The sequence below is a fragment of the Notamacropus eugenii genome, chromosome 6, assembly GCF_028372415.1.
Source record: "Notamacropus eugenii isolate mMacEug1 chromosome 6, mMacEug1.pri_v2, whole genome shotgun sequence".
NCBI lineage: Eukaryota > Metazoa > Chordata > Mammalia > Diprotodontia > Macropodidae > Notamacropus > Notamacropus eugenii.
Window position 1 is genome coordinate 334,199,071 of NC_092877.1, and position 15,182 is coordinate 334,214,252.

A 15,182-nucleotide genomic window follows, 5' to 3' on the forward strand; every position below is an offset into this window, starting at 1 on the left:
AAAATGACTTATGAGATAATAGAAGTAATTGCCCCTAGAACTTGAGGAAATATTTAACCTTCTGTGGGGACTCAGCCCTCAAGTGCAAGTTGAGAGAGCAGTAGTCCAGTGGGAATGTTAAAAACATAAGGAGGCCTAAATCAACATCACTAACTTTTCTGCTATTTCTCCTTTGATGCTCACCCCTATTTTTCTAATTAATTAATTTAGTTTTAGTTTTCAACATCCATTTCCATGAGATTCTGAGTTCCAAATTTTCTCCCCAGCTCTCCCCTCCCCCCAACCTTGAGATGGCATACATTCTGATTACCCCATTCCCTGGCTGTCTTCCCTTCTATCACCCCCACCTCTTATTCCCTTCCCCCTTACTTTATAGTAGGGTAAGAAAGATTTCTATATCCCACTGCCTGTGTATCTTATTTCTCAGTTACCTGTAAATGCAATGTTTAACATTTTTTTAAACTTTGAGTTCCAACTTTTCTCCCTTCCTCCCTCCCCACCCACCCTCCTTGAGAAGGTAAGAAATTCAATATAAGTTGTATAGTAAGGTGTAGTTATGCAAAACACTTCTGTAATAGTCATGTTGTGAAAGACTAACTATATTTCCCTTCATTCTATCCTGCCTCGCTGTATGGATGATGTATTTTTGCTTATTGTTAATGTAATTTTGCTTCTTAATGGGAAGATCTTTCCCATCCATTAATAGGCTCACATGAACTTCTTATGTCACATGGAAGCCAAAGTCCCATGAGTCAAGTTACATGAACAGGAAGGGGTAGAGCAGGACCAGTGGAACAGGAAGAGGCAGAGCTACAGCTGAGCTGAGAGGAAGTTAGTCAGAGATCAATCAGAGCTGGAAAAAAGAACACCTAGCTTGAGGAGGAGAGCTTGTTTTTGATTTGTTTAAGGGAGGTGGTTTGTGGGAAGGCCCTAGTAGGGGGAAGGCTTGGGGGTTGATATTGCCCTCTGTGTTGTTATTGTGAATAGATTTCTTTGTTACTGTGATGGATTTGACTTTTTGGTATTTGAATAAATGTTTTGGTTCTGTCTTCCAGTGGAGAGCCTGTTATATATCATGATTCAGAATTGTGCCATAATGCCTACTGTAGACACTATGAATATTGCCTTGGTGCTACAGGGACCTGGATTAGGGGGGAAAGCCAGTGGAGGCAATTGTAGACATGAAAATATTATGAAAAAAGACATGAGCATGGGAGATAGAACAATACAAGGACAGGGTATGGAGATCCTTATAGCTTTACTTCTTCTATTTTCTCCTTTCATTCTGTCCCTTTTCAAAAGCATTTGGTTCTGACTACCCCTCCCCCAATCTCTCCTCCTTTCTATCAGTCCCCTTTATACCCTTTCCCTTTACTTTCCTGTAGGGGAAGATACCCAATTGAATGTACATGTTAATCCCTCCTTAAGCCAAATCCAATGAGACTAAGGATCACACATTTCCTTTCCCCTCCCCCTTCCCCTCCTTTGTGAAACCATTATTCTTGCCTCTTTTATATGAAATAATTTACCTCAATCTATCTCTGCCTTTCTCCTTCTCCCAATATATTCCTCTCTCAACCTTTAATTTTACTTTTTAGATATTATCCCTTCATATTCAACTTATCCTGTGCCATCTATCTATCTATCAATTTATCTGTCTGTCTGCCTATCTACCTGTCTATCTAGGTACATATTTCTTCCAACTACTCTAATACTAAGCTACATCTCATGAGTTACAAATATCATCTTTCCATGTAGGAATGTCAACAGTTCAACTTTAATAAGCCCCTTATGATTTTTCTTTACTGTTTCCCTTTTCATTTTTCTCTTGATTCTTGTATTTGAAAGTCAGATTTTCTATTCAACTCTGGTCTTTTTATCACCAATGCTTGGAAGTCCTCTATTTCATTGAATGACCATTTTTCACCCTGAAGGATTATACTCAGTTTTTCTGGGTAGACAATTCTTGGTTTTAATCCTCTGGAATGTCATATTCCAAGCCCTTCAATCTCTTAATGGAGAAGCTGGTAGATCTTGTGTTATCCTGAATGTGTTTCCACAATACTTGATTTTTTTCTTTCTGGCTCCTTGCAATATTTTCTCCTTGACCTGGGAACTCTGGAATTTGGCTAAAACATTCCTACTTTTCCTTTTGGGATCTCTTTCAAAAGGCAATTGGTAGATTCTTTCAATTTCTATTTTATCCTCTGGTTCTACAATATCAGGGTAGATTCCCTTGATAATTTGTTGAAAGATATTGTTTCAGCTCTTTTTTTTGATTATGACTTTGAGAAAGCACAGTAATTTTTATATTCTGTCACCTGGATCTATTTTCCAGGTCAGTGGTTTTTCCAATGAGATATTTCACAGTCTTCCTTTGTTTTTTCATTCTTTTGGTTCTGTTTTATAATTTCTTAATTTCTCATAAGGTATTTGGCTTCCACTTACTCCATTCTAATTTTTAAGGAATTATATTTTTCAACGAGTTTTGAAGCTCCTTTTCCATTTGGCAAATTCTGTTTTTTGCAGATTTGCCTTAAAGGCATTCTTCTCCTTATTGGCTTTTTGGATATCTTTTGCCATTTGAGTTAGTCTATTTTAAGGTGTTATTTTCTTCAGCATTTTGGGGGGGGTCTCCTTCAGTGAGCTGCTGCCATGTTTTTCATTATTTTCTTGCATCAATCTCATTTCTCTTTCCAGGTTTTCCCTCTACTTCTCTTACTTGATTTTCAAAATCCTTTTTGAGCTCTTCCATAGCCTGAAACCAATTCATATTTTTCTTGGAGGCTTTTGATGTGGGAGCTTTGATTTTGTTGTCTTCTTTTGGTTGTATGTTTTGATATTTTTTGTCATCAAAGTAATATTCTACAGTCTGAGGTTTTTTTTTTTTTTTTTTTCAAATTGATTGCTCATTTTCCCAGTCAAATACTTGACGGATTTTTGAACTCTTTTGTCAAGGTAGGTAGGACTCTGCTTCCAGTGGGTGTAGGGGTGAGTGTATTGTCCCAGGCTTAAGGGATTTTGTATCAGCCGTTCAATCCCCCACTGTCTATGGGCTCAGAGCTCCCGAAGCATCCCCTGCTGCTGCTGCCTCCATTGCTTCTGCTGTAACCATCACCATCTCCCCCATCCTGCAGCTGTGGCCAGACCCCAGGCAGACCTTCCTTCTCTTTCACTCACGTCCCACAGAGTTCTCCCACTTAACTTCCATGCTGTCTTTGACTTTTGGAGGTTGAGAAGTTTGGAAATTGCCACAGGTGTCAGTGATTCAGTCCCCTGCTTCCTGTTCTGGCCCTGTCTGTGCTGGGATGACCCACACTGGACAGTGCTCCATTCCCAGCCCAAGGCAATATACCTTTCCTGTTGACTTTTCAGGTTGTCTTGTGCTAGAGATTTGTTTCACTATGTCATTTTGTGGGCTCTGTAGCTCTAGAACTTATTTAGAGTCATTTTACATGTATTTGGAGGGGTTTGGAAGAGATCTCAAGTAAGCCTCTGCTTTTACTCCACCATCTTGGCTCCATCCCCCTCACCCTGCTTTTCATAACTAGATCTTGCTCCATATGTCCCTTTTTCTTGTGCTCCAAGTACAGTAAATGAGTTGCTGGGTGTCAGGGACAAAGCAGGGACTCATGCTTCCCAGTGCATGAATCACTTGGAGCCTACCTGTCCCAGACTTTTCAGGTACAATAGACATGCCCTGGACATTTGAACTCTATTTTCTGGAACAAGCAGTCTGGTATCTTACCCAATGCTTATTCTGCCCCATTCTGAGAATACTCTGGGAATCTGGCAAGTTGCTATGCACTTCTCTCTAATCTCCAATTCATCCTTGAATTGCTCATTCCACTGTCAACCTAGTCCTAGTTATATTGCAAATTAAATGTCTATCCAGCTGTGGGGGGAAACTATATAGTTTTATTTTACATCAAATCGTAGTGGAAAATTAAAAAAAAAACATTCTGTTCAGTGAATAAGTTAATTAGCTATCCTTAATTACCCAGCTCAAGTGATCATATGAGCTGAACATATTAATCTTCCTTTCAGATCTGAGATAATACAAATGAAAGAATACTGAGGACATTGAGGATGATCCAAAATTAGCTTTTTTCTTTGTACTATACATGTGGAAATGGGGAAAATCCAAAGGTTCTTAAAAAAAGTCACCTCTTAAATCCTTCTAATACATATGGATGTCTATGTGTGTGTGTGTGCATGTGTGCGTGTGTGTGCGTGTGTGTGTGTGTGTGTGTGTGTTAAGGTAAGTGTTTGGATATTATGAGCATATTTTTGTTTACCTGTCAGTTGGTTTGGAAGTCATTTCACCCCCATACAAAGTGGTTGACTACAGCAAATACCAAAGTCAACAATTTTTACTTTCATCAATTAGGGACATTGATACCTTTTGAACTTCTCTGACAGGCTACTTCCTGGTAGCTCCTTCTGCTGTTGCTGATTTATCAGAAACTTAAGTGTATGCAAAGAAAGGAAATATGAATATATCATTCTCAGAAATTTTAAGGTAAGGGAGTATTCTGATAAATAGGATTTTTAGTGTGCCAAGGTATAGACTAATGGTATTTATGAATTTTCATTATTTTTTAAAAATCATTTTTCACTGAATCTTACTATTTCTACTGAAAAGAAGTTATACATAGTCTACATGATGGTGAAATCACTTAGGCACAGGCATAAAGTCAATATAGATATGCAATAATTATAATTTGTAAATATTTAAAATAGAATGACTCTAAAGCGCCAGGGTCATGACAGAGTAGAAAGAACTGAGATTTATATCCAAAGGACATTGGGTTCCTCTAGAGTCTGCTTGTTGTTTCATGGTGACTTGGTGCAATTCACTTTACTCTTCTGCTCAGTTATATTTTCTGTAAAATGGAGTGGTTGTATTCAATGTTTTCTGAAATACTTCCCAATTCTAAGTTGTGCAATACTATGAAATACAATCTCTTTAAATTCCACCCTTCCATTAATTATTTCCTATTTATCCTGCATACATCTTGCTACATACACATGTGTGTATGTAAATGAGTATATGTGTGTTTGCAGGCATATACATACATATGTGTATGTGTTTACAGACATATACATGCATGCATTTGTATGTTGTCTCCCCCATCTGATTGTAGATTCCTTGAGGGTGGGGACTATCTTTTTCTTCTTTTTGCATGCCCAGTACTTTGCACAGTGTTTGATATGCAGCAGATGCTTAAGAAAAATTGTTTGAAATATTTAGGAGCTATATAAAACAAACAAAAACCCATAGGTTTCCATTACTTCCACTGAGGTGGTTTAAGTATAGGCAACCTATGAACCTCAGAGAAGAAAGGAATTTGAAAAAAAAGAAAAACATTAAGAAAAAAATTGCTGTAACTTTATGGCTGATAAAAAAAAAAAATCTGACATCCAGAATTTGGAAAGAATTGATACAATGTTATATGAATACTGGATGGTTCCTAAAGAATAAATGGTAAGAGGATCGGAATAGATTTTTTTGAAGAAAGAAATAGTAATTAATTTGAATTTTAACCATTCAAATTGCCTAACCACCAAGGTAATGCAAATTAGGATAACTTTGAGACAGCACTCTTATACCCATTAAAATTTACAGTTAAAAAATAGTAAAATTCAGTGTTCAAGACTTATGAGGAAATGCTGATATATCAATGCTCAAAATGAATTATTTGGAAAACAATCAAGCAAAAATATTTCTGAGGAGTGATTCAGCGATATACTCTAGTAGTTACAAAACAAATCAATAGATTTTGATACAACAATTATGTTAGAAAACTAAATCACAAGAATGGCTTTAAATGGAGGAATAACGAATGAGCTGCCTCTCAAAACCAGAAAGTAGTATGAAATTATGCCTAGGACTATTTAGCCATCAGACAGTCTATTAAAGGTGATAACACACATCAATATATCTAGCAAAGTTGTCTTATTTCAGCAAATTAAAGCCTTGTCATTTTCAAACATTTATTTGTTTATTAAATGATTTATTTATTGAATTAATTTTTGAACAATTTTGAGGTCCAAGTTTTTTGCCTCCCTCACCAATTCAAAAGACAAGGAAATGATTTAAATTATTCACATCAAGTCATGCAAAACATATTTATATATTAACCTGTTGGGGAAAAAAAACAGTAAAAATCAAGAAATACAAAGAAAATGGAAAAAAAATACACTTCAATATCAACTCATAGTTCATCAGTTCTCTCTCTGGAGGTTCATAGCACTGTTCTTCATGGGTCTTTTGAGACTGTTTTGGTTCATTGTATTGATCAGAGTACCTAAGTCTTGCTGTTACTGTGTATAGCAGCTCACTTCATTTTGAATCAGTTCAGATAAATCTTCACAGGTTTTTTTCTGAAACCCTACTGCTTGTCATTTCTTGTCTGTATGTGTGTGTATGTGCATATGCATATGTGTACATATATGCACATATGTGTGTGTATTTACACACAGTCACTTTTTTAAAAATAGTTGAGTTCCAGACCATTAAGAAAGCAAGAAATGTGGTATTAATTTTCCATGTGAAGACAAGCAAAACTATTCACGTATGAGTCACATTGGGAAAAACAAACACTAAAAGACAAGAGACATAGAGAAAGTAAAAAAAAACATTCGTCAATCTGTGCTCAAAGTTCATCTGATTTCTCTGTGAAGATGGATAGCACTTTTGAACATGGCTCCTTCGGATTTTTTTTTTGCATCATTTTATTGATCCAGATACCTAAGTCTTTCACATCTTTCAGAATTCATTATGGTTGTGTCATTGCTCTTACTTACACAATGTTCTCCTGCTTCTCACTTTACTTTGCATCAGGTCATATAAATAAGTCTTCTTGTTCTTTACATATTTGATTGAATTCACTTGAAAATCTACTTGATCCTGAGGATTTTTTTTTCCTTGCGGAACTCTTTAATGATTTACACAATTTATTTTTCAAAGACAGAGTTATTTAAGTATTCTATTTCCTCTTCTATTAATCTGATCACACACACACGCACTCAAGCAGGCACACACACATTCATTCATTTCACTTCGATTGTCAATTTTACTAACATATAATTAGAAAAATAAATTTAAATAATTTGTTTAATTTCATCTTCATTGGCAGTACATTAACCCTTTTCAATTTTGATACTACTAATCTCATTTTTAATCAAATAAAACAACAGATTTTTAAAAATTATTTTTTCATGAAACTAGATGCTACTTTTATTTAGTAGTTTGATGGCTTTCTTACTTTCAATTTTATTATCTTTCTTTTGAGTTTCAGGATTATTATTTTGACATTTAATCAAAGATTCTTACTTTGTTCTTTTTAAAGACTTTTTTTGTTTGCATGCTCTGGTTCTTTGGTCTTCTCTTTCTTTTATTGATATATGCATGTGTAGATATTAAGTACTCTGACAAATTTGTATATTGTCTCATCATTGTCATTCTCTTTCAGAAAATTACTGAATGTTTTTTAGGATTTGTTCTTGGACCCACTAAATAAATTAGATTATTTAGTTTTGAAGAAATTTTTAATAATTTTTCTTATTAAAAAATTTTAATTTATTATTTCAAGGCCTTTCATCAAATGAAATTTTATTGTATTATAATTTGGAAAGGGCAAATTTAATATTTTGCACTTTTACTTGTCAAATTTTATGGATTAATACATGTTCAATAAGTATAGAAGTGACACGAAGTACATATAAATAGATGATATTTCAAGTTTTACCTAAATATTAAAGAATTTTTGATTCACTTGGCTTGTTGCAAGAACAGAATATAGAAAAAAAGACTACTTATTTTTATGACAGTAGAAAATAATTTCTTTTGACATAATGGACCAAGAACTTCATGTTGGAATTCATGATGCTGAAACATTAGTTATGATGCTACAAAAACTAAGATGAGAAATATACTAAGTTAACAAAACATAGTGAAAAGTGTTTTCAATCATGTATCAGATAAGGTTTTTAGGAATTAGTAATGACAAAACTCTGAAGATGCAATAACGGTGAAACAAAATTTGAATCCAGTGAAAAATGGCATTTTGATTCCAAGAGTTTTAAGTGCAATTTTTTCTTCTCTTCAGAGAATCTATATTATGACAAGATATTCAAAAGGAAAAGCATGATATTAATTTCACAAATCATAATAGGATCTTACATAAAAATAAGTCAGAAAATTATTCAAAGACTCTATTGAAATTTGTGTTGATTAAATATGTTTATATAAACATCATGCAAATTCTCCTACAATGTTACTCATATACAACTTATTTTTCCTCACATGAGTTCCTCACAGGATTCTCTTCAATGTGCTTCATCTTTATATCCTTCTATTCTCTGTATTATGGGGATGTCATTAACTATTATATTGGTTATCACTTGTTTTGCTTACATAGACATTCAGTCTACAAAATCACACATCCAAATGAAACATCTTGAACAGAGCAACAATAGCTTTAGATAGCTTCCTTAAAATTTTAAATATCTTTCCATATATCACTTTAATTTCCCAATGATCAATGGAAAAATCAATCTCTTATACAAGAAAAAGAGGGGGGGAAGAGAAAGACAGAGGCAGTAAAGTAATACTATAATGTCAGTGTGGACAAACAGTAAAGGCAGTGGTTTATTTCCAGAGTATCCAAAGAGAGGGAGGTTCTTTCTTTCTCCTTTAGAGAGTAACTTGGTAATTATCACTACAAAGTTTCAGGTTTTTGTTATTGTGGTTCTGTCCAATTTCATTGTGTAGTCATTATATATTTTGTTTTTCTATTTTGCTTATAATGCTTGGTAACAATTTCTATGTCTTCCCAAGTTTCTTCATATTTATAATTCACAATTTATTATAATATAGTAATATTTCTCTTTATTCATGTAGTGTAATTTGTTTCACCATTCCCCAATTAATAGGTATCTACTTCAGAACCATTTTGAGTTTGTAAGCAAAACAGAATATACAACAGTGGAATGCATGGGGCAAAATATATTGTTATTTCAATGTCAAAAAGTACTAGAAAAACTGAGATTAAAAACTAAATGTATCAAATGGATGCAGAATAATTTCTATCAACAGAATCAAAACATAGCTATGGGGATCCTAAAAAAAGTATAGTGAATTAAAAGCCAATACACATTGTTAAAGATTGTATGAACAGGCAGTTTTTAGAAGAATAAATCAAAGCTATGAATAATGATTTGAAAAAAATGCTCTAAGTCAGTAATAATTAGATATTTGAAAATTAAAACAACTCTGAATTACCACCTCCCACCTATGAGATAGGTAAAAATATCAGAAAAGGAAAAAAAATGTTGGATGGGATATAGAAAAATTGGGACACTAATGCCCTTTTGGTGGAGTTGTGAATTGGTCTAGCCAGTCTGGAGAACAATTTGGAACCATGACCAAAAGGCTATATAAAGCAGTGTGTAACATTTGACCAAGCAATGCAACTACTACTTTATATCTGAAAGAGATAAAAAGAAAAGGACCAATATGTATAAAAATATTTATAGCAGCTCATTTTATTTTTGGCGGAAGAGAGTTAGAAATTGAGGGGATACCCATCAATTGGAAAATGGTCGAACAATTTGTGGTATATGATTGTTATGGATTAATATTGTTTTAGAAGAAATGACAAGCGGAGTGGTTTCAGAAAAACATGAGAAATCGTAAATGAACTGATGCAAAGTGAATTGAGTAGAAAGAAGAGAAAATTGTAAACAATAATAGAAATAGTATAATGATAGTCAACTGTGAAAGTTCTCTACTCTGATCAAGAAAATAATCCAAGACAATTATAAAGAATCCATGATGAAAAATATAATCAACCTCCAGAGAGAGAATACATGAACTCTGAGTACAAATGTTTGTGTGTTTGTATGTATGTTTTCTCTTGCAACATGGCTAATATGGAGTTATGTTTTTATCTTACTTCACATGTACAATCAATATGCTATTGCTTGCCTTCTTAATGCATGGTGTACAGAAGAAAAGAATTTAAAATTCAGTCCTTTTTTTTTAAATTAATACAAATATTTTTCTAATTTAATTGAGAAATAATGAACAAATATTCAAAAATAGAAGTCAGCATTAGCTTTTACCAAAAATATTGGATCATATCTGAGTTTTCATCATCAAATTTAATATCAAGACATTATAATGGAAAGAGAGCTGAATTTTGAATCAATGAACATGGGATCAAATACTAGCTTTGCCATTTGTTCTCTAGGTGATCTTGTACAATTCACTTATCCTTTCTAGGATTCAGGTTTCTCATGAATAAAATGAAGAGGTTAGACTAAGTAACTTCTAAGGTCTCTTCTGTTTCCACATCTATGACCCTGTGATCCTTTAAATTAAATGTTCCCTAAATTGGTTGGACTATTTATCTTGCTTGAGATGTTTTGTGTATAACCATGAAGCAGAAGGTTAGTCACCCCTGGAATTCTGGACAACAAATGCATTTGCAAGTAGTACAAATGTAGTGAACACATATTTCAATCCTCCATCATCTCAATGATTAGCATCAAAATGTGATAAGATTTTTAAAATCATTTTGAATGATGAAAATCTAAATGAAAGTTTTCAGATTTTTTTGTCTTCTGTTGATTTTCATTTACTGGGAAATTTTCTTGCTTTGTGTCCTATTTCCTCTTTTTCTTCTCTTTTATCACTTTTTAACAGAAGATGAAAACAACAATGCAGCCTAATCTGAAACCAGATGGCATTACACTAGGGATTTTCTGATGGAGAATAGAAAGGAAAAGTTATAATTGCCTCACTTAAAAAAAATGCCTCTCGTTGATGCAGGAGCCACCCATGTGGATCGTTACAAAAACTCTAATTAAATTTTTTTCTAACCTGATGGGCACTGAAATTTGTTTTCAGCACACCCAAGAAGAGTAAGAGGAAATTTTGGAAAAACAGAAACACTTTTTCTCTAAGATTTCTTGCAAAAATTATAAAATGCATTTTATGAAATGCTCTCTATTTATCTTGACAGTCATTTTTAGCCCATGGGTTTCCAGTAAAAAAAGGTATGAACTCTTAATGCATTCAAAAACAATATTAAACAGACATATCGGTCAAATTACTTGATCTTTTCGAAAGAGACAAATCTGCCTATTCCTTAATTTATTTAAAAGTAGGCTAAACTTCTCAGATCCCAACACATTTTCAAAGAAGCAGAGTGAAAGATGGTTATTCTCTCCATATACATAGTCTTTCTTCAGTGGTTTAAAGCTGGATAATTGAAGATTGGATGCCTGGGTCTGTGAGCAGTGATAAGCCGTAAACCTGCAAGAGAAAATACAACACTGGACATGAGTTACATTTCTGCAGAGAGTGTGATAGAAAGTCAATCATGGGAGAATAAAAGTATTCTTGTAACTTGTAGCAGTGAGGGCCATGTTTAGATTAGATAACGTTAACTTATGGTGACTGCAGTTGGTATAGTTGTATGTCTTTATTCTGCAAAATTCAGCAGCACTTGAGTGGGAACAGGGAAGATGGTTATTGGATGTAACCCAGACTTGGGGCTTAGAAAGACAAGACGAGAGATGCTATAAGTGGAAAAGACCTTCAAGGAAAGTAGATGACGTATTTCTAAACTGGTCAAGCCTAGGATCAAAGTTGAAAACAGTAGTAAGGAAGTTTAGAGTAGAGTGAATGTGCTGGGAGAACAAGAGTGGGTTAAGAGAACAGAGGTCATACTGCAGGATTAAAAGACTAAGGATTAGGATGAAGAGAAATGAAACCTGAGAAAGAAAAGCCAGGGAAGGTAACTAGTCATGATCAGAAGGGAATTTCTTAGTTCTGTACCATTGAGATACAACAGTGATATTGAAGAAGAGTAGAAAAAGTGCTAGATTTGGTGACAGAAGACCATGGTTCAAACATTAATTCTGCTGCTTACTAGGTATATGACATTGGGCACTATGTAGAACTCAGTTTCCTCACATGTAAAATGAGCTAGTTAAACTCTGCAGGGCAGTCTCTTTCACCTCTGGATCTCTGTTCCTTTCGTAAGATACTGTCCTTTACCTACTAAAAAGAGAAACATAAAGATGGTTTGCATAAAAAACATGAAAGCAATTAAGGTGAAGCACTGCCCTTCAGCTAAATGGTTTGAGGACAGGCAAGACTAAGTAGAGATAAGTCAAAGTATGTTCTTCAAGGGAAAACTACCCACTGGAGGTGGAAATGAAGAAAGTGAATTTTTGTCCATTAAGTCATTTCTGTGATTATTTTTTAGAGTTTTTGAAGGTTATGAAATTAAAAAATCAAAGAACTGTTTTGGGACTATTCCATATTAGTAGCTCATTGTGTTAGGCTTGTCTGATAAAAATGTGGATTTTGTGATTCAGAACCCAAGTTAGAAATGTGTTATTACTCATGAGGAGGCCCCGTTTTGAGGCATTAAAAGAAAGATGAGATCCAAGGATTATAGAATTGAAGAATAACTAGTCCCTAGTTATGTGAAGAGAGACAATGATGATACAGAGAGAATCAGAGTGGAGATTGCCTCCTGGCTGCCAAACTAAGGACAATTATAACGTCAGGCTAGTCACTTCAGACTGAGTCAAAGGTGAGAAGAGGAGAGGTCTATACTTGCAAAAGCTGATTGGAGAAAGGATCCTACTACGGGAAAAGCTGGTCAGGCTTCTTTATTGAACTACTGTGCCTTGTACAGCTTAGCTGTGTACGAGATCTGAGAGTTGGTTTGGTTGGAGGAGAGCATTCTGTACATACTCAGATCTCAAGGGAGAAAGAAGAATTACTTTGCTCTTCAGAGATATGCCTTAACTTATCTATCTTGCCCATCTACAGGGTCATCGAAGAAACTCCTCAGAGGGAAGGTGTGAGAAACTTAGTAGTTTTTCAGTTTAAGAGAACTGTCTGTCATTGGAATAACTTAACACTTCAGAAGTCAACCAGGGGAAGGGATATGGGCAACTGAAGATTTAGGCTTAGGGCTCCTTTCCCATTGAAAGAGATTAACTTGCTTGACTAACTTATTGCTTTTACACTGTTTCAGTGGCCAAATTGTTGTCCAGAAGCAGCTTTGGTCATCAATGGAGTAGAAAAATGCAGAAGAAACATAGCAGTACACTTGATGACCTTTCAGCTCCATTTCAAGCTGAAGATATTAGGAATTCAGCTAAGAGTTGAGCAGGTGTCTATCATTCATTTACAAACAGGAATGCCCAGGTGTAGGTACAAGCTTAACTAATGCATTGTTGCAGACTCCTGGTTCTCTTCATGATTATGCACTTGTAAGTGGGCCATCAGTGCTATATTCTTGATTAAGAATCTGTGATTTGAAAAGTTTCTGAACTGGTCATGATACTGGTAACCAGTGATCATGACACATCTGCATCCTGGACCATCACCAGTCATCTTGACTTTTGTTTTGCCACTGAACTTTAACAACTCTGGAAGTGACTGATGGCTTGGTGTAACTCTTCCTCACTTAAATCTAATTTACACACAAGTGAAGATATCACCCCGTGAGGTCACTGGTCCTCTTTGAGAACCAAGGACAATTAACGATCACATGCTATCTCCATTGCTTCCATTGTAAGTTGCAACTTGTCATTCATGACTTATTCCTCAAGTTTACTACAACTCTCCCTTCCCCCATGCTCTCACACAACACCATCCACCCACACAAACACAGTTTAAATAACTGGAAATTTAGTTTTCAGTAAATTGCATCTCCCTCAAAGTGCTGTTCTATAATAGAGTTTTCCCTTTATGGACAGAACATAAAAGATCTGGGACACTCTTGATATACCAATGCCACTTTAAAGACAGAAGTCATTAAATTTACAGATAGGACTTACCGAGAATGAACGTGTTTTGTTCCTGGTTTAAGAGGGTGAGAGACAAAAACATCCGCAGGGAGAATAAATGATGCCATCTTTTGCCAAGGCGATTTAGTTCCAAAGCATTGCCACACATTTTGTTTTGAAGGGGCCGTTTGGATAAACTATTTGTAAAGGCGAATGACAGAGAGAAAATGAAAAAAAAATAAAGGTTTTGTTACTCTCAATAAAGCTTTGTAAGAAAGAACACTTGTAACATTTCTTTAAGAACCACAACAAACTAAGCACTGGTGACATGGAAATATATATATATATATATATGATATGCTAATACAACATAAACAAAAATATATCCATCAAGCAACGTTCTCATCAACCATTTAATTAAGCTTTCTCTTTTTTGTTCTGCCAATTAGAAAATCCACAGGGAACTCTATCTATCATCTATCAGTTACCTATCTACTACCTAGCTATCATCCACTGCACATAGGATAAGGATGGTTGTGCAATTTAGAGAGCTACCTGAGGTCCACAGAAAATGCATGACTTGCCCATATGGTAACCAGTAACTAGATCATTGCTACCAAGTGGTAACAATTTTCAAACAAAGGAACTGAATCTAATTCTTCCCAAATGCAAGTGCAACATGCTATCCATATGCCTATATGCATCTAAGTAAGTCAGTGTTGTGCCTCATATGGTTTTGAAAAGCTGAGCCTGCTTCAGTTGCTGAATAAAGAGCTCAAAGTCATAAGGTTTAGATCTAGACAGGACCCTAGAGATCATTCAGTCAAGCCCATTTATTTCACAGACAAGGGAACAGTTGAACTGACATAGAAAAGGGATGAAGTTTGCAAAATAACTGCAAAAAGAAGACATAGTCAGATGGCTAATGGAAACCTACAATTGTCCCTCCCTTCTCCCTCCCCACAAAGTATGTGTTATATTGTAAAATACATTTGCCAGATATATTTTAATTCATTCACTCCCTCTAATTTAATTATACAACTACAGTTCCCATCTCAAATTTAAATACTGATGTGGTGTGGAGGAAATGACAAAACAACTACATGTCATAATCTGGCCAATAGGAAATACTGACTTTTTGTCTTCCCTCAGGTAGCTTGTTTGAATGGCACAATGTCATCATAAAAAGGAATGTCTGGAGGACTTCATCATCAGGCAGAGCTTCTTAACCTTGAATCTGGGAACATAAAGAACAACATTTTGATAACTGAATATCTGTATATCTGATTTTCTTTGTAATTCATATTCCTTGTAGGAGGAAAGCACTGAAGATTTGGTTGGCTCTGAATAACATGCCT